This window comes from Lithobates pipiens, unplaced genomic scaffold (genome assembly GCF_037356315.1).
Source record: "Lithobates pipiens isolate NorthernLeopardFrog02 unplaced genomic scaffold, aLitPip1_a1.2 Scaffold_28, whole genome shotgun sequence".
NCBI lineage: Eukaryota > Metazoa > Chordata > Amphibia > Anura > Ranidae > Lithobates > Lithobates pipiens.
The window spans coordinates 89,449,073-89,475,315 of NW_027507789.1; the positions used below are offsets into that span (position 1 = coordinate 89,449,073).

Here is a 26,243-nt window from a genome sequence, read left to right on the forward strand (position 1 = left end):
CTCTCTGTATACCCTAGCAAGTCTGCATACTCCTGCCTCTCTGTGTAACCCAGCCTCACTCTCTCTCTGTATACCCTAGCCTTCATCTCTGCATACCCAGGACGTTCTTTTGTATAATCTAGCCTATCTGTATAAACTAGCCTGTCTTTTGTACACATTAGCCTCTCTGTATAAACTAGCCGGTCTACTGTATACACTAGTCCATCTGTATACACTAGCAAGTCTGCATACTCCTGCCTCTCTGTGTAACACCGTCTCTCTCTCTGTATACCCTAGCCTCCATCTCTGCATACCCAGGACGTTCTTCTGTATAATCTAGCCTGTGTTTTGTACACTTTGCCTCTCTGTATAAACTAGCCGGTCTTCTGCATACACGAGTCTCTCTGTATAACCTTGGATGTCTTTTGTATACACTAGCTGCTCTTTATACATTAGCTCTCTGTATACCCAAGCCTCTCTCCTCTCTGTATACAGAGGACCGACTAATGTGTACAGATAGGCTAGATTATACAGAAGAACGTCCTGGGTATGCAGAGCGCTCAGCTTCAAGGTATGGCCAACGCGAGTAATATGAGGGACACTCCTCACCCCCGCCCCCACCTACCAGATCTGACTTTCATCCCCTTGCCCTCTCTGCCCCGGTCATCTGGTGGCAGTTTTATGCACTCCCTGGCCCCCACCCATTCATAATCCTTACCGACCTTTCTTTCCGCTGCTCACAGAAACACACTGGATGACTTGTCTAATTAACCAACTTGTACAAGACACCGCTATCCTCCTGTCTGACACCGGTCCCCCTTGGAGGCTTTACCCCTCACTGTTTGGGTAGTCCCTGCCTCTCCCTGGATGCTCCACATATACCACAACGACATTGTCAGAGGGGCACCACTTGACAGGACACGGGGCTGTCATGCCGGTGGCATCTCCCATTGGAGGAAGGGATGATGGCCCCAACCCCTTGGCAGCAGGTTCTTTCATATACAGACCAGGGCGGCTCATCTTCCCTTCTGGAGTCTTGACCTTAGATGGGGGATTTGCACTTTGGGGGGTCTGAGTGATACCTAATGCGCTGTACTGGAAGGGCTTGACATTCCCGCATATGTGTCCCCTCCCCCTGGATGCGCCCCTTGTCCCCCCCTCTGGCTCCCACCTACTCTTTGCCGACATTGCCTTCTGCAGCTTTCGGGGACCCTGGATGACTTATTTATTGAGCCTATTGGTACAAGACACTGCTTCCCTCCAGGGTGACTCTGGACCCCCCTGGAGGATTTACCCCTTACTGTTTGGGCAGTCCCAGCCTCCCTCTGGATGCTCTACACAGCCCCCGATGGCGATGCAGGAGAGACACTAATTGGCGGGCCCCAGGACTGCTGCTCGGGTGAAGTCTCCCATTGGATGGAGGGATGGTGGCCCCAGCCCCTTGCCTGCCGGATTTTCCATGCACCGACCAGGGCTGCTTCTCTTTCATCTTGATGTGGTGACCATGGAGGGGAGGAGTTGAAATTTATGGGGTCCGGGTGTTTGCTGGTGGGAGTGCGCTAAAGGACTTGACATTTTTGCATGTTTGTCCCCTCTCCCCTGTTTCCCCCCTCCCTTCCCCCCCTTCCCATCCTTCCCTTCCCTCCTTTCCCTCCCCCTTTCCCCCTTCCACTCCCCATTTCCCCCCTTCCACTCCCCCTTTCCCCCCTTCCCTGCCCCTTTTCCCCCCCGGGGCGTGGACGGGGGAGAGGGGGTAAGGAGAGGACAATCTGCCAAAGGGAGAAATGCATTTGTTCGGGGACTGCATGTACTTTAGGGGTATGGGACGGGGGGTGGTGGATCCCATTCTGTGATGCCTTTTCTGTTGTGACGGACTCCCTCGTGCATGCCTACGTTTAGGGCGAGCCGAGGAGACCCCTCAGTGCTAACAGTTATATGCTCTACCTCTGTTTTGGTTATACTATTGTTTTTTGTTTCTTTGATGTTACTGATTGTCTTTTATTTGCATACCGGTATCAGACGTGACATTTACCACTGCCGGGACTGGGGGGACTAGGATTCGGGGGCTCCCTCTCCAACCTGTCTACCCAATTACCCAAGTAGGACAGCGCGTTAAACCCAGTGTACATCTGGTAAGCGCTATAGCATAATTGTGCTGTTTTAGTATACCCTTCCTGTACTGTACTGTACAAATGCAGAAAAATCTTAGCCAGGTCGGTAAAGGAGTTGAAATCTGGCTCTTACATACCACAGTTGATAGATGAGAATGGCCAGAGGGCCTCTACCCCAACCCAAATAGTCGAAGTCTTTGAAAAATGTTACTCTGATCTCTACAACCTGCCCGATTCAGGGTCTGGACAGGACAATATAGACAGATATGTAACCGGTTCTGGTCTACCAACCCTCTCATCGGAATCACGGGAGTACTTGGAGGACCCGATCACACTGGAAGAACTCCAGACGGCCGTGGGACCTCCGAAGGTGGGTAAGGCTCCGGGCCCTGACGGATATACCGCACAATACTTTAAGACCTTCCTCCCTATTCTCGGCCCGCGCTTGGTGAATTTATTTAATACTCTGAGCTCGAATGGGGATTTTCCTGAGGATACCCTTAGAGCCCACATCTCGTTGATACCTAAGGAGGGCAAAGACCCGGGCCTATGTGGGAGCTACAGACCCATTTCCCTCCAAAATTCGGTCCTAAAACTATTCTCTAACTCCTCGCCACGTGATTGGCACATCACTTGTAGTCCCTTATACATATTGACCAGTTAGGTTTTATTCCCACCAGGGAAGATAGGGACAACACCACTAAGGTGCTTACCCTGATCCGTAAAGCAAAGTCATCTGGGACCCCTTGTCTTTTCATGAGTACTGATGCTGAGAAGGCTTTTGATCGGGTCAAATGGACATTAATGTTCTCGGTCCTTCGCCATATAGGTCTGAGTGAACGGATGCTGGCATGGATAAGTAAGATATACTCACGTACTTACATTCCACCGGACATCGCGCGTACGTTTATGTTGAACTTCCCCCCACCCCTTGTCACTAAGATCCGCAGTTTGCTTCACGGGTGGCATTCTGGCCTCCATTCCTGGTTCAGCAGATGCAATCTCATTAAAATGAACATACTCCCTAAATTTACTTATCTTTTCCAAGCTCTCCCGATCCAGATTCCAGTCCTGTTTTTTAAGCAAGCTCAATCCTTGCTCACTCAATTTAACTGGGCCCACAAAAATCCCAGACTTAAGCGGTCACAGCTGACATTGTCTAAACAACAGGGAGGGTTGGTTCTCCCTAACTTGCGACGCTACTACCTGGCCTCCCATCTGGGGCGTGTATTGGACTGGAATCGAAACAAACTTTCTAAGCTCACTCCCGAATTCCGCTAAGAAACGCCATGTGGTGCTATAAGTATTTACCCACAGAATTTATGTCACATCTCACTATAGGGGCTTAGTTGAAAGTCAGTCACCTGATCGCTACCCAAAACACACTCACGTCTTTGACTTCCCCCCTATTCCCTATACGTGGCCATCCAACCTTTGAACTGGGGACCCACTTAGAAATTCCAAACTAGACAATGCGTCTAAATTCGTCATTGATGGAAAATGGCCTTCTTTCTCAACCCTAACAGATCCGACAGGGCTTTTCCAACTGCCTTTTTGGAGAGCGGCGCAACTACATCATTTTCTCCATTCCATCCCCAATCCTCAAACGTTCGCCCGCCCTCAGACGGAGTTTGAGACTCTATGCAGGAGCGAAGGCCCTTTGGCCCACATTCTCTCTCAAACAGATTACCCACACTTAACCTGTCTGGCCAACTGGGAAAAGGACCTTAATTGCTAATTTTCCCCAGCACAGAGACAACGCATTATCACTTTGGCTCTCAAAATGTCGCTGTGCACGAAGATACAGGAGACGAATTTTAAACTTCTCACCAGGTGGTATTTGACACCATCAAAGCTGCAGAAATGTTTCCCCTCTTCCTCGAACATATGCTGGAGGTGTGGAGAAGAAGAGGGCACGTTGCTGCACATTTTTTGGTCCTGCCTCAGTTTGGTGGACTTCTGGACAGAGATCCGATGCATGACACAAAAATTCACAGACTTCTCCATCCAGGAAGAGGCTGCATTCTTTCTCTTGCACCATTCACAGATTCCCATTAAGAAGTACAAAAAAATCTATTTTACGGCATGTGATAAATGCGGCGAAATCCTGCATCCCTCTCTATTGGAAAAAATGTTCCCCCCCTTTCATTACTCACTGGCTTAGGAAAATAGAGGACATTAAAAAAAATGGAGGACTTGATCCTCACATCACAAGGTAAACAAGAATTTTTTAAACAAACCTGAGACATCTGGAATACCTTTATATTCTCGCTGGAAGGATGTCGCCTGCTATCGCCTTAGTGCTCTGAGCTTTCCTTGACTGGCCCCTTGGACAGTGGCTGCCATCGTGTCTCGTCCCCTCTTCTCCTTTTCTGATGTTTCAACCCTTCTCTTTTCGGCCTTCCTCCCCTATCTCTCACCCCCTCCACCCCCTCTCTCTTTTGGAAAGAGTGGAAAATTGGGAATGACGGCCCCACACCCCCCTCTGGATGGATTATGCCGGAGGGACCTGGGGTTTGTGTGACCCTGGATCTTGGTACAGTACTTTATCCGTGCCTCGAATCATTGTGATTGATGGAAGGCAGACTCACAGTTGCGAATATACCTGTATCAAGTATTGTTCAGCTGCTTTTTGCTCTGTATTTCTCTGTTGCATTATGTACTCGGGGGACCGTCTTCCCCTATTTGGAGAAAAAATTATATTTGAAAAAAAAAGAAGCCTACGACACCTGGTATTCCCAGGCGGTCTCCCATCCAGGCATTAACCAGGCCGGACTCTGCTTAGCCTCCAAGATCAGATGAGATGGAACAGATTCAGGGTGATGTGGCCGTAGCCAATATCTTCAGGCACTCTCAACTCTCTTGACAAACACCAAGATGGTCACCTTGGAAACAAGCAGAAAAAAATAGGTCAATGGCCACAACATAAAAAGAAGCCTACAGCATCTGGAAATCCCAGGCGGTCTCCCATCCAGGTACTAAACTGGTCCCAACCCTGCTTAGCCTCTGAGATCAGATGAGATTGGGCTCTTTCAGGGTGGTGTGGCCGTAGGAGATTTCTTCAGGCACTCTCAACCTTGACTAACGCCAATATGGTCACCTTGGGAAACAAACAAAAAAATCAAGTCAACGCCAACAACATGAGAAGAAGTCTACAGCACCTAGTATTCCCAGGTGGTCTCCCATCCAGGTATTAACAAGGCCCGACCCTGTTTAGTCTCTGAGATCAGACGAGATCTGGTGCTTTCAGGGTTATGTGGCCATAGGCGAGCTCTTCAAGCACTCTCAACCCTCTTGACAAACACCAAGATGGTCACCTTGGTAAACAAAAAAAAAAAAAAACAAGTCAACGCCAACAACATAAAAATAAGCCTCCAGCACCTAGTATTCCCAGTTGGTCTCCAATCCAGGTACTAGCAAGGCCCGACCCTGTTTAGCCTCTGAGATCAGAGGAGATCGGGCGCTTTCAGGCTTATGTGCCCATAGGCAATCTCTTTGGGCACTCTCAACCCTCTTGACAAATGCCAAGATAGTCACCTTGGGAAACAAGCGAAAAAAAAACAGGTCAATGTCAACAACATAAAAAGAAGACTACGGCACCTGGTATTCCAAAGCCATCTCCCATCCAGGGACTAACTAGGCCCAACCCTTCTTAGCCTCAGAGATGAGAAGAGATAGGGCTCTTTCAGGGTGATGCTGCTGTAAGCGAACTCTTTGGGCACTCTCAACCCTCTTGACAAATGCCCAGATGGTCACCTTGGGAAACAAGCGAAAAAAAACAAAAACGAATCAAGGCCAACAACATAAAAAGAAGCCTACAATAACTGGTATTCCCAGGTGGTCTCCCATCCAGGTACTAACCAGGCCTGACTCTTCTTAGCCTCCAAGATCAGACGAGATTGGGTGCTTTCAGAGTGCTCGGACTCTTTCCCCATCACTAATGGGACGAGGCAGGGGTGCCCTCTGTCTCCCCTAATTTTTATTCTGACACTGGAACCACTTATGTGTCACGTTCGGAATGACCCGAATATTACTGGCATATCCAAACCCTCGGCACACCACAAAATTGCGGCGTACGCTGACGATCTAATTTCTTTCGTCTTCAATCCACACATATCGCTTCCCAATATACTCGCGACTCTCCAGCGATACGGCAGCCTATCAAACTATAAAATCAATTGCACCTTTGTCTGTATTGAATATATCGGTCCCGGATGGTGAGGCCAAGAGGCTACGCTCCGCTTTTCCATTCTACTGAGCTGAAAAATCTATACGTTACCTGGGCGTTGACATCGCAGCGGATTTGGCGCAATTGTACCCGCTTAATTTTGTCCCTCTCCTGAATAGACTGAAATCTGATTTGGGAAACTGGCATGCTTTAACACTGACCTGGTTCAGGCGCTGTAATGCATTCAAAATGACGGCCCTCCCGCGGATTTTATACTTGTTCCAGACATTACCGATCCGGTTACCCCCAATTTTTTTCAGACAACTGCAGGTGCTGCTCCGGGACTTTATTTGACCGCGCAAACCGCCCAGAGCCCGTTTGCAATTGCTTGCCAGACGTGGCCCTCGGGAGGGCTCCCGACCACGCAAACTGTCGCCAAGCTTTCTGACCCTCTGCTTGACTTGTTTAGTGCTTATCAACTTCATCACTTTCTTCTGGCCATACAAAGGGCCCCCTACACTCCTAGAGACCTGACGCCCTATGAATCCATCTGTCACAAAAAGGAACCTGTGCGACACACCCTCTCCCTCCTGTACAACCTATTAAGTAGTCAGGAGGAGGAGTCGACCCCCACCATTTATCCACAAATGGGAGAGGGATCTTATACTTGTTCCAGACATTACCGATCCGGTTACCCCCAATCTTTTTCAGACATCTGCAGGTGCTGCTCCGGGACTTTATTTGGGCGCGCAAACCGCCCAGAGCCCGTTTGCAATTGCTTGCCAGACCAAAGGACAAGGGGGGTCTGGGTCTCCCAGATCTGAGACAATACAACAGAGCGACTCTGCTAGCGAGAGTCGTTGATTGGCATTGTAATGGCCCACACAAGCAGTGGGTGGAGATGGAGATTGAGGATGGATCCATTCCCCTATTGACCTCCCCGTGGCTCCTGTCCTCCCTACCAAAAGACCTCAGAGATCACCCCGTAGTGGGAGCTACGTTGGCTGTTGTGCGGAGGTTGTTCCGCTGCACACACATTGCTCCCCTGCCGTCACCAATGACTCCGGTTATAGGTAATCCAGACTTCCCACCGGGATTTACCAACAAGAAACTGCGACAGTTGACAGTGGTGGGGAAAAAGCGTCTGGGAGAGGTGTGGTCCTCGGGAGGGCTCCCGACCACGCAAACTGTCGCCGAGCTTTCTGACCCTCCGCTTGACTTGTTTAATGCTTATCAACTTCGTCACTTTCTTCTGGCCATACAAAGGGCCCCATACACTCCTAGAGACCTGACGCCCTATGAATCCATCTGTCACAAAAAGGAACCTGTGCAACACACCCTCTCCCTCCTGTACAACCTATTAAGTAGTCAGGAGGAGGAGTCGACCCCACCATTTATCCACAAATGGGAGATTGCATTTGGCATCACATTTACCCCACAACAGATAGGGAAGATCCTGACATTAGTACATAAAGCTTCCATCGCAAACCAATATCAAGAATCAGGATACAAGATAGTCTCACGCTGGTATAGAGTCCCATACCTTCTGAATAAAATGAATAGATCGATTCCGGATGTTTGTTGGAGGTGCAATTCAGATACGGGGACCATGGGACACATTTTCTGGGCATGCCCGGCCTTGAGGAACTTTTGGGTGGAGGTGACCGGGACGATAAAAACTCTCAGAAATGTAGATATCGCAGACAACCCAGCAGCGTGCCTTCTACACTTGACCGAACAGCCTGTTCGAAAATACAAAAAAACCCTCGCGATGCAACTCCTGAACGCCGCCCGGGCCTGCATTCCCACACTGTGGAGGCAGCCTCAGCCCCCATCCAAGGTGCTGTGGTATTCCAAAGTCAATCATATTCTCCGGATGGAAGAATTGACCGCCACCCTTCACAACACTGAAGAGGCATTTAGTGTTACATGGAGGCCCTGGAGGTATTTTACTGGTACTTGAGACTACATTTGGGAGGTGAGCAGCGCCCCTGTCCCAGAAAACGACTGAACATCTAACGTTTACCTACGTAGGCCAAGTCTGCCCTGGGTGGCATTCCCCCCCTTCCCTTTTTGTCTTTATTTTCTTTTTTTCCCCGCCGCCATCCCCTCCCCCCCTCTTCTCTCTCCGTCTTTGCACTCTCTTCTTCCCCCGTCCTCACTTTTCACTATGCCTTGTCTCCTTACTAGCCTTTGGGACCCAGAAGAACCCCAGGGTTCTGGACACGACCGGCTCATATTTTACTCTGGTTCACATAGGTATTCAATACAGCCGATGGTGCAATTGATTTTATAGTTTGATATAATGCCGTATCGCCGGAGAGCCACGAGTATATTGGGAAGCGAAATGTGTGGATTGGAGACGAAAAAAATTAGATCGTCAGCGTACGCCGCAATTTTGTGGTGTGCCGAGGGTTTGGATATGCCAGTAATATTCGGGTCATTCCGAACGTGACACATAAGTGGTTCCAGTGTCAGAATAAAAATTAGGGGAGACAGAGGGCACCCCTGCCTCGTCCCATTAGTGATGGGGAAAGAGTCCGAGCACTCTGAAAGCACCCAATCTCGTCTGATCTTGGAGGCTAAGAAGAGTCAGGCCTGGTTAGTACCTGGATGGGAGACCACCTGGGAATACCAGTTATTGTAGGCTTCTTTTTATGTTGTTGGCCTTGATTCGTTTTGTTTTTTTTCCGCTTGTTTCCCAAGGTGACCATCTTGGCATTTGTCAAGAGGGTTGAGAGTGGCCAAAGAGATTGCCTATGGGCACATAAGCCTGAAAGCGCCCGATCTCCTCTGATCTCAGAGGCTAAACAGGGTCGGGCCTTGCTAGTACCTGGATTGGAGACCACCTGGGAATACTAGGTGCTGAAGGCTTATTTTTATGTTGTTGGCGTTGACTTGTTTTTTTTTTTTGTTTGTTTACCAAGGTGACCATCTTGGTGTTTGTCAAGAGGGTTGAGAGTGCTTGAAGAGCTCGCCTATGGCCACATAACCCTGAAAGCACCAGATCTCGTCTGATCTCAGAGACTAAACAGGGTCGGGCCTTGTTAATACCTGGATGGGAGACCACCTGGGAATACTAGGTGCTGTAGACTTCTTCTCATGTTGTTGGCGTTGACTTGATTTTTTTGTTTGTTTCCCAAGGTGACCATATTGGCGTTAGTCAAGGTTGAGAGTGCCTGAAGAAATCTCCTACGGCCACACCACCCTAAAAGAGCCCAATCTCATCTGATCTCAGAGGCTACGCAGGGTTGGGACCAGTTTAGTACCTGGATGGGAGACCGCCTGGGATTTCCAGATGCCGTAGGCTTCTTTTTATGTTGTGGCCGTTTACCTATTTTTTTCCGCTTGTTTCCAAGGTGACCATCTTGGTGTTTGTCAAGAGAGTTGAGAGTGCCTGAAGATATCGGCTATGGCCACATCACCCTGAATCTGTTCCATCTCGTCTGATCTTGGAGGCTAAGCAGGGTCAGGCCTGGTTAATGCCTGGATGGGAAACCACCTGGGAATACCAGGTGTCGTAGGCTTCTTTTTTTTTTCAAATATAATTTTTTCTCCAAATAGGGGAAGACGGTCCCCAGAGTACATAATGCAACAGAGAAATACAGAGCAAAAAGCAGCTGAACAATACTTGATACAGGTATATTCGCAACTGTGAGTCTGCCTTCCATCAATCACAATGATTCGAGGCACGGATAAAGTACTGTACCAAGATCCAGGGTCACACAAACCCCAGGTCCCTCCGGCATAATCCATCCAGAGGGGGGTGTGGGGCCGTCATTCCCAATTTTCCACTCTTTCCAAAAGAGAGAGGGGGTGGAGGGGGTGAGAGATAGGGGAGGAAGGCCGAAAAGAGAAGGGTTGAAAGATCAGAAAAGGAGAAGAGGGGACGAGACACGATGGCAGCCACTGTCCAAGGGGCCAGTCAAGGAAAGCTCAGAGCACTAAGGCGGTAGCAGGCGACATCCTTCTAGCGAGAATATAAAGGTATTCCAGATGTCTCAGGTTTGTTTAAAAAATTCTTGTTTACCTTGTGATGTGAGGATCAAGTCCTCCATTTTTTTTAATGTCCTCTATTTTCCTAAGCCAGTGAGTAATGAAAGGGGGGGAACATTTTTTCCAATAGAGAGGGATGCAGGATTTCGCCACATTAATCACATGCCGTAAAATAGATTTTTTTGTACTTCTTAATGGGAATCTGTGAATGGTACAAGAGAAAGAATGCAGCCTCTTCCTGGATGGAGAAGTCTGTGAATTTTTGTGTCATGCATCGGATCTCTGTCCAGAAGTCCACCAAGCTGAGGCAGGACCAAAAAATGTGCAGCAACGTGCCCTCTTCTTCTCCACACCTCCAGCATATGTTCGAGGAAGAGGGGAAACATTTCTGCAGCTTTGATGGTGTCAAATACCACCTGGTGAGAAGTTTAAAATTCGTCTCCTGTATCTTCGTGCACAGCGACATTTTGAGAGCCAAAGTGATAATGCGTTGTCTCTGTGCTGGGGAAAATTAGCAATTAAGGTCCTTTTCCCAGTTGGCCAGACAGGTTAAGTGTGGGTAATCTGTTTGAGAGAGAATGTGGGCCAAAGGGCCTTCGCTCCTGCATAGAGTCTCAAACTCCGTCTGAGGGCGGGCGAACGTTTGAGGATTGGGGATGGAATGGAGAAAATGATGTCGTTGCGCCGCTCTCCAAAAAGGCAGTTGGAAAAGCCCTGTCGGATCTGTTAGGGTTGAGAAAGAAGGCCATTTTCCATCAATGACGAATTTAGACGCATTGTCTAGGTTGGAATTTCTAAGTGGGTCCCCAGTTCAAAGGTTGGATGGCCACGTATAGGGAATAGGGGGGAAGTCAAAGACGTGAGTGTGTTTTGGGTAGCGATCAGGTGACTGACTTTCAACTAAGCCCCTATAGTGGGATGTGACATAAATTCTGTGGGTAAATACTTATAGCACCACATGGCGCTTCTTAGCGGGATTCGGGAGTGAGCTTAGAAAATTTGTTTCGATTCCAGTCCAATACACGCCCCAGATGGGAGGCCAGGTAGTAGCGTCGCAAGTTAGGGAGAACCAACCCTCCCTGTTGTTTAGACAATGTCAGCTGTGACCGGTTAAGTCTGGGATTTTTGTGGGCCCAGTTAAATTGAGTGAGCAAGGATTGAGCTTGCTTAAAAAACAGGACTGGAATCTGGATCGGGAGAGCTTGGAAAAGATAAGTAAATTTAGGGAGTATGTTCATTTTAATGAGATTGCATCTGCTGAACCAGGAATGGAGGCCAGAATGCCACCCGTGAAGCAAACTGCGGATCTTAGTGACAAGGGGTGGGGGGAAGTTCAACATAAACGTACGCGCGATGTCCGGTGGAATGTAAGTACGTGAGTATATCTTACTTATCCATGCCAGCATCCGTTCACTCAGACCTATATGGCGAAGGACCGAGAACATTAATGTCCATTTGATCCGATCAAAAGCCTTCTCGGCATCAGTACTCATGAAAAGACAAGGGGTCCCAGATGACTTTGCTTTACGGATCAGGGTAAGCACCTTAGTGGTGTTGTCCCTATCTTCCCTGGTGGGAATAAAACCTAACTGGTCAATATCAGTACTCATGAAAAGACAAGGGGTCCCAGATGACTTTGCTTTACGGATCAGGGTAAGCACCTTAGTGGTGTTGTCCCTATCTTCCCTGGTGGGAATAAAACCTAACTGGTCAATATGTATAAGGGACTACAAGTGATGTGCCAATCACGTGGCGAGGAGTTAGAGAATAGTTTTAGGACCGAATTTTGGAGGGAAATGGGTCTGTAGCTCCCACATAGGCCTGGGTCTTTGCCCTCCTTAGGTATCAACGAGATGTGGGCTCTAAGGGTATCCTCAGGAAAATCCCCATTCGAGCTCAGAGTATTAAATAAATTCACCAAGCGCGGGCCGAGAATAGGGAGGAAGGTCTTAAAGTATTGTGCGGTATATCCGTCAGGGCCCGGAGCCTTACCCACCTTCGGAGGTCCCACGGCCGTCTGGACTTCTTCCAGTGTGATCGGGTCCTCCAAGTACTCCCGTGATTCCGATGAGAGGGTTGGTAGACCAGAACCGGTTACATATCTGTCTATATTGTCCTGTCCAGACCCTGAATCGGGCAGGTTGTAGAGATCAGAGTAACATTTTTCAAAGACTTCGACTATTTGGGTTGGGGTAGAGGCCCTCTGGCCATTCTCATCTATCAACTGTGGTATGTAAGAGCCAGATTTCAACTCCTTTACCGACCTGGCTAAGATTTTTCTGCATTTGTCCTCTGACTCCTACGTCAGTTTACGACAAAACTGGAGTGCCGCTTTCGCTTTATAATGGAGTAGGACAGCAATATGGGTATGGAGTGTCCCCAATTCAATCTCTAAGGTCCGTAAGGGGGTATGTTTATGTTTCGCTTCCACAGAGGCAAGTTCAGGAAACAGATTAGCAAGCTGTTCCTTCCGTGCTCGTTTGATGCGCGCCCCGTGCCTGATAAGTACCCTGCGGAGTACTGACTTGTGAGCCTCCCAAATTATCCCCGGGTCACAGTCCTGCTTTAGTTTTCTTGGAAATAAAGGTCCAATTCCCTGGTCACATCTGCTAAAACTTCCGGTATCTGGAGCAGGCTCTCATTAAGGTGCCAGAATAGAGACCTAGGTGAGGGGTAGGGAGCGAGGAGCAAGAGGCAGAAGTGTCAACCGATGGCGAAAGGGGACATTAAAGTCCCCACCTAATATCAATTGGCCCTCCCGAAAGTCACATCATCTGTGCAGGGTAGTTCTGAGGAACGTGTCTTGGTGATCATTGGGAGCGTACACAGTGGCAAATGTAAAAAGGCGCTCTCCAATGTGGCCCCTAAGAAAAAGATATTGGCCCCCAGGGTCCACCAGAGAATCCTGGAGAACCCAGGGGAGCCTGCTAGAGATCAGAATGGAGAGGAGGGGTTAGTAGAGTGGTAGACCTTAGGGAAGGATCTCGACCATAGAAAGGGGAGGCTAGTATTTTTAAAATGTGTTTCTTGTATAAAGGCCACATCAGTACAGGATGTGTTCAGTTCTCACAGGAGGATCCACCGTTTTTCAGGGGAGTTCAGTCCCTTAACGTTTAGAGAGGTGACCTTGACTGAGTCTGCCATCGCTCCTCGGGGAGGGACATCAGAGAAAAGCAAAGAAAGTTGAACCAAGGTAGGTTTTGGGTAGGTAATGCATGGTGGGAACTAAGGGGGAGAAAGGAAGGGCAAATGCAAGGAAAGGTAAAGGGAAAAAGAGGCCGGGCACCTCAACCCCAGGGGGAGAGGGAAATTAAGGGTTGTCCGCACTCAACAGTACAGGAAGGGTATACTAAAACAGCACAATTATGCTATAGCGCTTACCAGATGTACACTGTGTTTAACGCGCTGTCCTACTTGGGTAATTGGGTAGACATGCAATATGATCGTTTGTTTGTAACTATTTGTATCACACATTCTGTGAAGTTGCCTTTGCATTGTATGTCGCATACTACTAAATAAAAAAACAAAAAAAACAGAAGCCTATGGCACCTGGTATTCCCAGGCGGTCTCCCATCCAGGTACTAACCAGGCCCGACACTGTTTAGCATCCGAGATCAGATGAGATTGGGCGCTTTCAGGGTGATGGGGCCGTAGGTGATCTCTTCGGGCACTCTCAACCCTCTTGACAAATGCCAAGATGGTCACCTTGGGAAACAAGTGAAAAAAAAACAGGTCAATGTCAACAACATAAAAAGAAGAATACGGCACCTGGTATTCCAACGCCATCTCCCATCCAGGTACTAACAAGGCCCAACCCTTCTTAGCCTCAGAAAAGAGAAGAGATAGGGCTCTTTCAGGGTGATGCTGCTGTAAGCGATCTCTTTGGGCACTCTCAACCCTCTTGACAAATGCCAAGATGGTCACCTTGGGAAACAAGCAAAAAAAAAAAAAACGAATCAACGCCAACAACATAAAAAGAAGCCTACAATAACTGGTAATCCCAGGTGGTCTCCCATCCAGGTACTAACCAGGCCCGACTCTTCTTAACCTCCAAGATCAGACAAGATTGGGTGCTTTCAGAGTGATGTGGCCATAGGCAATCTCTTCAGGCACTCTCAACCCTCTTGACAAACACCAAGATGGTCACTTTGGGAAATAAGCGAAAAAAAAACAGGTCAACGCCAACAACATAAAAAGAAGTCTACGACACCTGGTATTCCCAGGCGGTCTCCCATCCAGGTACTAACAAGGCCCGACTCTATTAGCCTCCAACATCAAACGAGATCGGGTGCTTTCAGGGTGATGTGCCCGTAGGCAATCTCTTCAGGCACTTTCAACCCTCTTGACAAACGCCAAGATGGTCACCTTGGGAAACAAGCAAAAAAATAAAAATAAGTCGGAAGCTAGAGACAATACGGCCCGAGTCCTCAATTTAATCCATGCGGCGCATGTACAGGGAAGGCCCTTGCTTATGTTGTCAACGGACACGGAGAAGGCCTTTGACAGGGTGGCCTGGCACTTTATGCAGGCCACCCTGGAACATATAGGTCTTGGCCCCAACATGATGAGCTGGGTAATGTCGCTTTACTCCACGCCATCGGCAGCGGTACGGGTGACCGAGTGGTGCTCGGACTCTTTCCCCATCACTAATGGGACGAGGCAGGGGTGCCCTCTGTCTCCCCTAATTTTAATTCTGACACTGGAACCACTTATGTGTCACGTTCGGAATGACCCGAATATTACTGGCATATCCAAACCCTCGGCACACCACAAAATTGCGGCGTACGCTGACGATCTAATTTTTTCCGTCTCCAATCCACACATTTTGCTTCCCAAAATACTTGCGTCTCTACAGCGACACGGCAGCCTATATGTATTGAATATATCGGTTCCGGATGGTGAGGCCAAGAGGCTCCGCTCCTCTTTTCCATTCTACTGGGCTGAAAAATCTATACATTAACTGGGCGTTGACATCGCAGCGGATTTAGCGCAATTGTACCTGCTTAATTTTGTCCCTCTCCTGGATAGACTGAAATCTGATTTGGGAAACTGGAATGCTTTAACACTGACCTGGTTCGGGCGCTGTAATGCATTCAAAATGATGGCCCTCCCTCGGATCTTATACATGTTCCAGACATTACCGATCCGGTTACCCCCAATTTTTTTCAGACAACTGCAGGTGCTGCTCCGGGACTTTATTTGGGCGCGCAAACCGCCCAGAGCCCGTTTGCAATTGCTTGCCAGACCAAAGGACAAGGGGGGTCTGGGTCTCCCAGATCTCAGACAATACTACAGAGTGACTCTGCTAGCGAGAGTCGTTGATTGGCATTGTAATGGCCCACACAAGCAGTGGGTGGAGATGGAGATTGAGGATGGATCCATTCCCCTATTGACCTCCCCGTGGCTCCTGTCCTCCCTACCAAAAGACCTCAGAGGTCACCCCGTAGTGGGAGCTACGTTGGCTGTTGTGCGGAGGTTGTTCCGCTGCACACACATTGCTCCCCTGCCATCACCAATGACTCCGGTTATAGGTAATCCAGACTTCCCATCGGGATTTACCAACAAGAAACTGTGACAGTTGACAGTGGTGGGGAAACAGCGTCTGGGAGAGGTGTGGCCCACGGGAGGGCTCCCGACCACGTAAACTGTCGCCGAGCTTTCTGACCCTCCGCTTGACTTGTTTAGTGCTTATCAACTTCGTCACTTTCTTCTGGCCATACAAAGGGCCCCCTACACTCCTAGAGACCTGACACCCTATAAATCCATCTGTCACAAAAGGGAACCTGTGCGACACACCCTCTCCCTCCTGTACAACCTATTGAGTAGTCAGGAGGAGGAGTCGACCCCCACCATTTATCCACAAATGGGAGAGGGACTTAGGCATCACATTTACCCCACAACAGATAGGGAAGATCCTGACCTTAGTACATAAAGCTTCCATCGCAAACCAATATCAAGATACAAGATAGTCTCACGCTGGTATAGAGTCCCATACCTTCTGAATAAAATGGATAGATCGATCCCGGATGTTTGTTGGAGGTGAAATTCAGATATGGGGACCATGGGACACCTTTTCTGGGCATGCCCGACCTTGAGGAACTTTTGGGTCCCCAGTAGCGTGCCTTCTACACTTGACCGAACAGCCTGTTCGAAAATACAAAAAAACCCTCACGATGCAACTCCTGAATGCCGCCCGGGCCTGCATTCCCGTACTGTGGAGGCAGCCTCAGCCCCCATCCAAGGTGCTGTGGTATTCCAAAGTCAATCATATTCTCCGGATGGAAGAATTGACCGCCACCCTTCACAACACTGAAGAGGCATTTAGTGTTACATGGAGGCCCTGGACGTATTTTACTGGTACTCGAGACTACATTCGGGAGGTGAGCAGTGCCTCCGTCCCAGAAAACGACTGAACATCTAACGTTTACCTACGTAGGCCATGTCTGCCCTGGGTGGCATTCCCCCCCTCCTTTTTGTCTTTATTTTTCTTTTTTTCCCCGTCGCCATCCCCCCACCTCCTCTCTCTCCGTCTTTGCACTCTCTTCTTCCCCCGTCCTCCCTTTTGACTATGCCTTGTCTCCTTACTAGCCTTCGGGACCCAGAAGAACCCCAGGGTTCTGGACATGACCGGCTCATATTTTGCTCTGGTTCACGTAGGTCATGATAAGCTGGCTCTCTGTGGTCCCAGTTGTTCTCCATGATTACATTTGTCCGAACGGAGCTGCACTAGTTATACTGTACTACATGTCGGAGGTGGGGTTTCTCTATTTTCTGCATGAAACTGTAGGACTCCCCTCTGAGAACCCAGAGTTATTTGGCTGCCTATTTTTTGTTAGCATGTAATTGTGACCCTGGGTCATGCTGTATGGTTGACTGTTATATTTATATTGTTCTACGTATACTTAATAAAAGAATAAAACAAAAAAAAAAAATAAGTCAATGCCAACAACTTAAAAAAAAAGCCTATGGCATCGAGAAATCCCAGGCGGTCTCCCATCCCGGTACTAACCAGGTCCCAACCCTGCTTAGCCTCTGAGATCAAATGCACGCTCAACCCTCTTGACAAACGCCAAGATGGTCACCTTGGGAAACAAACAAAAAAAACAAGTCAACGCCAACAACATAAAAAGAAGCCTGCAGCATTTGGAAAACCCAGGCGGTCTCCCATCCAGGTACAAACCAGGCCCAACCCTGCTTAGCCTCTGAGACCAAACGAGATTGGGCGCTTTCAGGGTGTTGTGCCCGTAGGCAATTTCTTTGTGCACTCTTAACCCTCTTGACAAATGCCAAGATGGTCACCTTGGGAAAAAAGGGAAAAAAAACAGGTCAAAGCCAACAACATAAAAAGAATCCTACGGCATCCGGTATTCCCAGGCGATCTCCCAATCAAGACACTACCAGACCAGATCCTTTTATGTAACCTGGTCTTCCCAGGCAGTCTCCCATCCAGGTACTAACCAGGCCTGATGCTGCTAAGCCTCTGAAATCAGACGAGATCCGGTGCTTTCAGTGTGATGTGGCCGTAAGCGTTCTCTTCAAGACACGGCCAACCCTCTTGACAAACGCCAAGATGGTCGCCTTGAGAAACAAGCGAAAAAAACAGTTCAAAGCCAACAACAAAAAAAGAAGTCTATGGCACCTGGTATTTCCAGGCGGTCTCCCATTCAGGTACTAACCAGGCCCGACACTGTTTAGCCTCTGAGATCAGATGAGATTGGGCGCTTTCAGGGTGATGGGGCCGTAGGTGATCTCTTTGGGCACTCTCAACCCTCTTGTTAAACACCAAGATGGTCACCTTGGGAAACAAGCGAAAATAAACAGGTAAATGCCAACAACATAAAAAGAAGCCTACGGCACCTGGTATTCACAGATGGTCTCCCATACAGGTATTAACCAGGCCGTACACTGCTAGGCCTCCGAGATCAGATGAGATTGTGCACTTTCAGGGTGATGTGGCCATAGGTGTTCTATTTAGACACTCTCAACCCTCTTGACAAATACCAAGATGGTTATCTTGGGAAACAAGTGGAAAAAAAAAGGTCAACGCCAACAACATAGACCCTGGCGGTCTCCCATCTGACCCAGACCCTGCTTAGCCTCTGAGATCGGGCGCTTTCAGGGTGATGTGACCTCAGGCGAACGCTTTGGGACATACTCAAAACTCTTGACTGATGCTAAAATGGTCACCTTGGGAAACAAGCGAAAGAAAAACAGGTCAAAGTACTATCCAGGCCGGACCCTGCTTAGCCTCTGAGATCAGATGAGATCGGGCGCTTTCAGGGGGATGTGGCCGTAGGAGATTTCTTTGGGCTCTCTCAGCCCTCTTGACAAATGCCAAGATGATCCCCTTGGGAAACAAGCGGAAAAAAAAAGCATGTCAACGCCAACAACATAAAAAGAATGCTACGGCACCTGGTATTCCCAGTTGGTCTCCCATCCAGTTACTAATCAGGCCCGACAATGCTTAGCCTCCGAGATCAGACAAGATCAGGCACTTTCAAGGTGATGGGGCCATAGGCGATCTCTTCGGGCACTCTCAACCATCTTGACAAACGCCAACATGGTCATCTTGGGAAACAAGCGAAAAAAAACAAGTCATTGCCAACATTGGAGGCTAAGCAGGGTTGGGCAATCAGTTTCCTTGCCTGAAATAGGCATCTCAGAACTGCCATCTGGCTACTTCCCGGGTTTCCAACTCCTTCAACTAATCCCAGGAGACAATACTTTGCCTCCATCATGGTGGAGGTTCCAACCACCCGATCAATGGTTCCTGTCACCTCTGTCCAGTAGCGGATCAACTTCGGGTATCTCCAAAACATGTGCATCATGTCTCCCCCCATGTTCCCGCACCGGGGGCAACTTGCGTCCGGCCGTTTGGCCAAACTGAAAAAGTTTACGAGGAGCATAATAGGTTCTATATAATAAGAACAGATGTGACATCCTGTGTGAGGAGAGCCACAATTCACCACAGGCAGGATTCCTGCGGCCAATTATAGCTCAGGGAGTTTAGTACACACCCCACACTATATAAGGCCGCCAGCATGGCGGCCTTGTATAGTGTGTTGCGGTGGTCAGGGAAAGAGGACGATAGGCAGGGACAGTGTCTTTACTGCTTGGGAACCTAGCACTGTTACAATGGGTGTTATGTGCCTCCTGCACAGTACACACCTGAAGCTACCCTTTATTACTGGTGTTCAATTTCTGCAATACATGCATCTGCAGTGCAGAAGTTAGAGTCGGTGTTGTGTGCCTCCTGCACAGTATACACCTTATTGCTGGTGTTCTGTTTCTGTAATACAGGAACCTAGTACTGTTACAGTGCTAGGGTGTACAGAGAAGCTGGTATATATAGAAGACTACAGCATACAGAAGAAAGGCTAGTGAATACAGAATACAGGTTTCGTGTATGTAGATAGGCTTGAGTATACAGAGATGCTAGAGTAAACAGTGAGGCTGGGGTACACAGAGAGGCTAGTTTAAAGACAAATACAAAGATGTTAGTGTATATAGAGAGGTTAGTGTATAGAGAGAGTCGAGTGTATACAGAAAGGTCAGTGACAGAAAGGGCATGAAAGCTGACATTCTATACAGAAGACTGGGTAGTGTATACAGAGAGTCTAGTGGGTACAGAAGACAGGCTGGTGTATTCTAGCTAGTTTTTACAGTCTAGTGTATACAGAAGACAGGCTGTGGTATACAGAGAGTTTAGTGTATTCAGAGAGTCTAGTGTATACAGCTGACGAGTGTATACATAAGACTGGCTAGTTTACACAGTGTTTACAGAGATGCAAGGGTGTACAGAGATGCTGGTATATATAGAAGACTACAGCATACAGAAGAAAGGCTAGTTAATACACAATACAGAAGACTCGTGTATGTAGATAGGCTTGAGTATACAGAGATGCTAGAGTAAACAGTGAGGCTGGGGTACACAGAGAGGCTAATTTAAAGAGAGGCTAGTATATACAAAGATGTTAGTGTATATAGAGAGGTTAATGTATAGAGAGGGTCGAGAGTATACAGAAAGGACAGTGCATATAGAGAAACTAGTGTATACAGAAGACAGGCTTGGGTATACATCCAAGCTGACAGTGTATACAGAAGACTGGGTAGTGCATACAGAGAGTCTATTGGGTAAAGAAGACAGGCTGGTGTATTCTAGCTAGTTTTTACAGTCTAATGCATACAGAAGACAGGCTTTGGTATACTGAGGGTTTAGTGTATTCAGAGAGTCTAGTGTACAGAGATGCAAGGGTGTACAGAGAAGCAGGAAGCTAGTATATATAAGGCTAGTGAATACAGGCTAGTGAATGCAGATAGGCTTGAGTATACAGAGATGCTAGAGTAAACAATGAGGCTGGGGTACACAGAGAGGCTAATTTAAAGAGAGGCTAGTATATACAAAGATGTTAGTGTATATAGAGAGGTTAGTGTATAGAGAGAGTCGAGTGTATACAGATAGGACAGTGGATATAGAGAGACTAGTGTATACAGAAGACAGGCTTGGGTATACATCCAAGCTGACAGTGTATACAGAAGACTGGGTAGTGTATACAGAGATTCTAGTGGGTACAGAAGACAGGCTGGTGTATTCTAGCTAGTGTTTACAGTCTAGTGTATACAGAAGACAGGCTGTGGTATACAGAGGGTTTAGTGTATTACAGAGATGCAAGGGTGTACAGAGAAGCTAGTATATATAAAAGACTACAGCATACAGAAGAAAGGCTAGTGAATACAGAATAAAGGCTGGCTTCTACGGAGAGGCTACCACTACGGAGATGCAGAACACTATATATAGAGAGAGGGTATATAGAGAGGCTAGATTATACAGAGAGGCTAGTGCATAGAGTGAAGCTATTGTATATAGAAGCCTGGTTAGTGTATACAGAGAAGCTAGTGTGTACAGAAGAAAGGCTAGACAGGCTATAAAGAGAGACAAGTTTTTACAGAAGACAGTTTGGGGTTATACAGAGATGCTAGTTTATACAGAGAGACTAATGTATACAGAAGACAGGCTAGGGCATACAGAAGACAGAAGACGGGCTAGTGTATTCAGAACATAGGCTAGTGTATATGGAAGACAGGCTATTGTATGCAGAAGACCGGCTAGTGTAAACATGCTGGTGTATATAGAGAGGCTAGTGAATTTAGAGGGTAGGCTAAGTGATAACAGAAGACAATCTGGGCTATACAGAGACATTTCATCATTTCATCTAGCTCACATCTCTAATGGAGTTTGTCTCATTGCCATGTTATGCCTTTTCATTCTTATGCTAAATATAGATCACTACACGATTTTAATCATCCACATCAAGCATGCAATAAAACTATCATACATCAAAATAAACCATGTACTCTTTTGCTCTATTTTGCATATTTGTACCGGGACCTTGAGTATGTGACAGTCCTGACACACCATCCTGACTTATTTTTCTTTATTTCTTATTAGAAATGGAGAGTACTATCTCAAAATCCGCTTAAATCTATTCACTTCTACCGCTTTTTGCTACCAGACATGCTGCACATACTAAGAGTAATGTAACCATCGCTCTCTAACGATGTAAACAGTTTTATTGCTTTTCTGACATTGACCGAGTATCTCTGACATTAACTGAGTATCTCTCTGCACTATGATCTTATTAATAATAATAATAATAATAATAATAATAGGATTGTGTAATGCAAAGATCAACTAGTCAATCAATAAGCTTTCTCATTGGTACCGGCATATCCTTTAAATTTAGACTAACGCAACTATTTCTCGGCCATTTTCAAGCTAAGCTTTCAATCTCTTACCTTTGAACAGCGATACTTCCTCCCTACAATATTAAGCCATTTAAATGTCCTATTGGTCGCCTATATTATACAACTCGGTTAAAAGCCTACATGTAGAGAATAAAACTAGTCTTACATCTTAATAAAACAGTTTTATTGCTCAACCAGTATCAGCTGTCATGACAAATAAACGTTTCCACGTTTTGACTCTATTTTCTGTATTACTTCTTTTTCTCCACCTTATCTGTCACAGTTAAAACACAGTGACAAAACATTTCTTTTTACCGCAGCAAAATGTGAGAAAAGCAGTGTAAGCCGTCTTTCTGCCATATGCAACCATCTCTCGCTACCTCTATGCAATAGGATTCTCATTCCAGTGGAAACGGAAAACAGTCAGTGTAAGCCGTCTTCGTGCGTAACAAAATTAATGGACCGATTTACACGTTGGAGCATTTGCAAGCTACGTCAATTTACTCTTAAATAATGTACCTTTGCATTTATCCCTTGACTTTGCAACTATCCCTTGATCCCTTTTGTGTATTCACTTTATCTCGACCTATATATACTGCCTCAATATTTTCCTAATTTGTTTTGCTATACTTATTATTATTATATCATAGAGATTACTAACTCTAAATCATTGTAAACCTAACCATAGTTATAATGTCCACAGCTAATTTTACGTTAAAGCAAAATTCACACAAAACCATCTTTTTAAAACCTTTACACATTAAGAGTAATGCAACCATCTCTCGCTACCTCTATGCAATAGGATTCTCTTTCCAGTGGAAACGGAAAAAAGTCAGTGTAAGCCGTCTTCTTGAGCAGCAAAATGAATGGAACGATTTACACGTTGGAATTTGCAAGCTACGTCAATTTACTGTTAAATAGAGTACCTTTGCATTTATCCCTTGACTTTGCTACTATCCCTTGATCCCTTTTGTGTATTCACTATATCTCGACCTATACATACTGCCTCAGAATTTTCCTAATTTGTTTTGCTATACTTATTATTATTATTTTATAGAGATTACCAAATCATTGTAACAAGTTATAATGTCTACAGCTAATTTTACGTTAAAGCAAAAGTCACACAAAACCATCTTTTTAAAACCTTTTACACACTGCACATTAAGATTAATGCAACCATCTCTCGCTACCTCTATGCAATAGGATTCTCTTTCTGACTCTATTTTGTGTATTACTTCTTCTCCACATTAACTGTCACACTGATAACCATTTGTAACACATAACCCTTGCAACACATGTTTTAACAGCGGCAAAATGTGAGAAAAGCAGTGGGACGGTTTACTTGATTGAGAAGTGGTTGCAGTAGCAAAGCATAGCAATACATTAATAACACATAATGCAACTATTTTACATTCATTTTACATTCACATCATGCATACATCCTACTGTAAGCTGTCTATCATTATTAATGCTCATGGTTACTGATACATTATGCCGATGACCAGTGGAAACGGAAAACATTCAGCGTAAGCCGTCTTCGTGCGTAACATAATTAATGGAACGATTTACACGTTGGAATTTTCAAGCTACGTCAATTTACTCTTAAATACCCTTTAGCTGCTTAGCTCACACTTTGCTGTATGTAGCTGCGTTTACATGTAAGTAACCAATGGGGATTGACATTTCATGTCCATCTCACATCTCTAATGCAATTTGTCTCTTTGCCATGTCATACTTTGCCAGTTATTATACTTTCTCATCCGATAGAAACCTAGGCGTTGCTGATATTTCATGATTACAGCAATCATCTCATCTAATTGCTATTCCGACATTCTGCCTTGGTATTTCTTTGCAACGCTCTATTGAACAATGTAAAGGTAAGCTAGATATTTTGTGTATTTCCACTTAAACTCGACCTATATATGCTGTCTCAATATTATCTTTTCTAATTTTGCTAAATTAGATTATAGAGTTTGCTATGTCTAAATCCAGGTTACCTACTCACCTTTATTACGTATACTGCTAATTTTAGGATAATACAAAACCATCTTATTGCTTCTTTACACGCTGCACATATTAAGAGTAATGCAATGCTACCGTGAACAGTTTAATTGCTCGTCTCACATTTAGCTGGTATCTCTCTGCTATAAGAAACTGAATTTGTACTAGAACGATCACTCATCTAATATCAGTCCACTCAGTGCTACCGGGCTAACTTTTACATTTAGAGTAATGAAATGATTTCTCAGTCATTTTGGAGCTACTGCAACTAACGCTTCCGATCTCATTTCGACTGCAATACTTAATCTCTGCTATTGCAGAATATTTAGCTGCTTAGCTCACACTTTGCTGTACGTAGCCGTGGCGATTGGCATTTCAACTCTAATTCATATTCACATTTCTAATGCAGTTTGTCTTTTTGCCATGTCATCCTCTGTTAGTTATTATGCTTTCTCATCCTTGTGCTCCAATATTGGGGTATATTCACTACATGATTAAAGACACGTAATGAACTTGATTGATAAAAACCTACACACGTTGTTGCTGTTATTTCGTGTATTTCCACTTAAACCCGTTATAGTTATTTTGCTATATTTATTACTAGTATAAACAGATTACTATCTCTAAATCCTGGTACTATCTTACATCAAAAATAAACCATGTACTGCCAAACCAATAACGGCCAATTACTCAACGTCTATTAGTCAATGACTTAACAAAATAAACTTAGCACTCTTTTGCTCTATTTTGAAAAGTTGTAGTTCTCCACATTAACTGTCACATTGATATCACCACTGACAATACACCACTTTTTAACAGCACCAAAATATGAAAAAAGCACTTTATATGTTTCAAAAGTAGTTGCATTAGCAAAAAATAAAGTCCTGTCTTCTTTACACGCTAGCTTTTCTGTATACATTAATCTCTCTGTGTACACCAGCCACTCAATATAGACTAGCCTCTCTGTCTTCTGTATACAGGTGCCCGTAATCTATATACACTAGCCTGCCTTCTTTTTACAATAGTCTCGGTGTCCCAGCCTCTCTGCATACACTAGCCTCACTGAATTCCCCAGACTGTCTTCTGTATACACAAGCCTATCTGTAAAAAAAAATAGCCGTTCTTCTGCATACTCTAGCCTCTCTGTGTAACACAGTCTCTATCTGGATTCCCTAGCCTACATCTCTGCATAGCCAGGACCTTCCTCTGTATAATCTAGCCTATCTGTATACACTAGCCTGTCTTTTGTACAAATTAGCTTCTCTGTAGCCGGTCTTCTGTATACACGATCCTCACTGTCTACTCTTGGTTGTCTTTTGTATACACTAGCATCTCTTTATACATATACATATACAGCTCTCTGTATACCCAAGCCTCTCTGTATACACTAGTCCACCGGTATACACTAGCAAGTCTGCCTACACTATCCTCTCTTTGTAACTCAACTTCTCTCTCTGTATACCTTAGCTTCCATCTCTGCATACCCAGGACGTTCTTCTCTATAATCTAGCCTATGTGTATACACTAGCCGGTCTTCTGTAGACATTAGCCTCCCTGTATAAACTAGCTGGTCTACTGTATACACTAGTCCGTCTGTATACACTAGCAAGCTTGCATACACTAGCCTCTCTGTGTAACCCAGCCTCCATCTCTGCATACCCAGGACGTTCTTCTCTATAATCTAGCCTATTTGTATACACTAGCCTGTCTTTTGTACACATTAGCCTCTCTGTATAAACTAGCCTGTCCTCTGTATACACTAGTCCATCTGTATACACCAGCAAGTATGCGTACTCTAGCCTCTCTCTCTGTATAACTTAGCCTCCATCTCTGCATACCCAGGACGTTCTTCTGTATAATCTAGCCTATCTGTATAATCTAGCCTATCTGTATACACTAGCCATCCATCTCTGCATACCCAGGACGTTCTTCTGTATAATCTAGCCTATCTGTATAAACTAGCCTGTCTTTTGTACACATTAACCTCTCTGTATAAACTAGCCGGTCCTCTGTATACACTAGTCCGTCTGTATACACTAGCAAGTCTGTGTAACCAAGCCTCTCTCTCTGCATACCCTAGCCTCCATCTCTTGCATAAACCAGGACCTTCTTCTGCATAATCTAGCCTATCTGTATACACTAGCCTGTCTTTTGTACACATTAGCCTCTCTGTGTAAACTAGCCGGTCTACTGTATACACTAGTCCATCTGTATACACTAGCAAGTCTGCATACTCCTGCCTC

General features: G+C 46.0%; 6 pseudogenes; 1 reads left to right on the forward strand and 5 right to left on the reverse strand.

The window, feature by feature from the left end:
• Positions 1-5,024: 5,024 nt before the first annotated feature.
• LOC143936687 (5S ribosomal RNA) lies at positions 5,025-5,144 on the reverse strand (annotated as a pseudogene).
• A 95-nt stretch (positions 5,145-5,239) lies between these two features.
• On the reverse strand, positions 5,240-5,358 carry LOC143936497 (5S ribosomal RNA; annotated as a pseudogene).
• Positions 5,359-9,234: 3,876 nt separating this feature from the next.
• On the forward strand, positions 9,235-9,353 carry LOC143936498 (5S ribosomal RNA; annotated as a pseudogene).
• A 4,438-nt stretch (positions 9,354-13,791) lies between these two features.
• On the reverse strand, positions 13,792-13,910 carry LOC143937003 (5S ribosomal RNA; annotated as a pseudogene).
• A 323-nt stretch (positions 13,911-14,233) lies between these two features.
• Positions 14,234-14,352, reverse strand: LOC143936308 (5S ribosomal RNA; annotated as a pseudogene).
• Positions 14,353-17,881: 3,529 nt separating this feature from the next.
• LOC143937026 (5S ribosomal RNA) lies at positions 17,882-18,000 on the reverse strand (annotated as a pseudogene).
• Between the last annotated feature and the right edge of the window lie 8,243 nt (positions 18,001-26,243).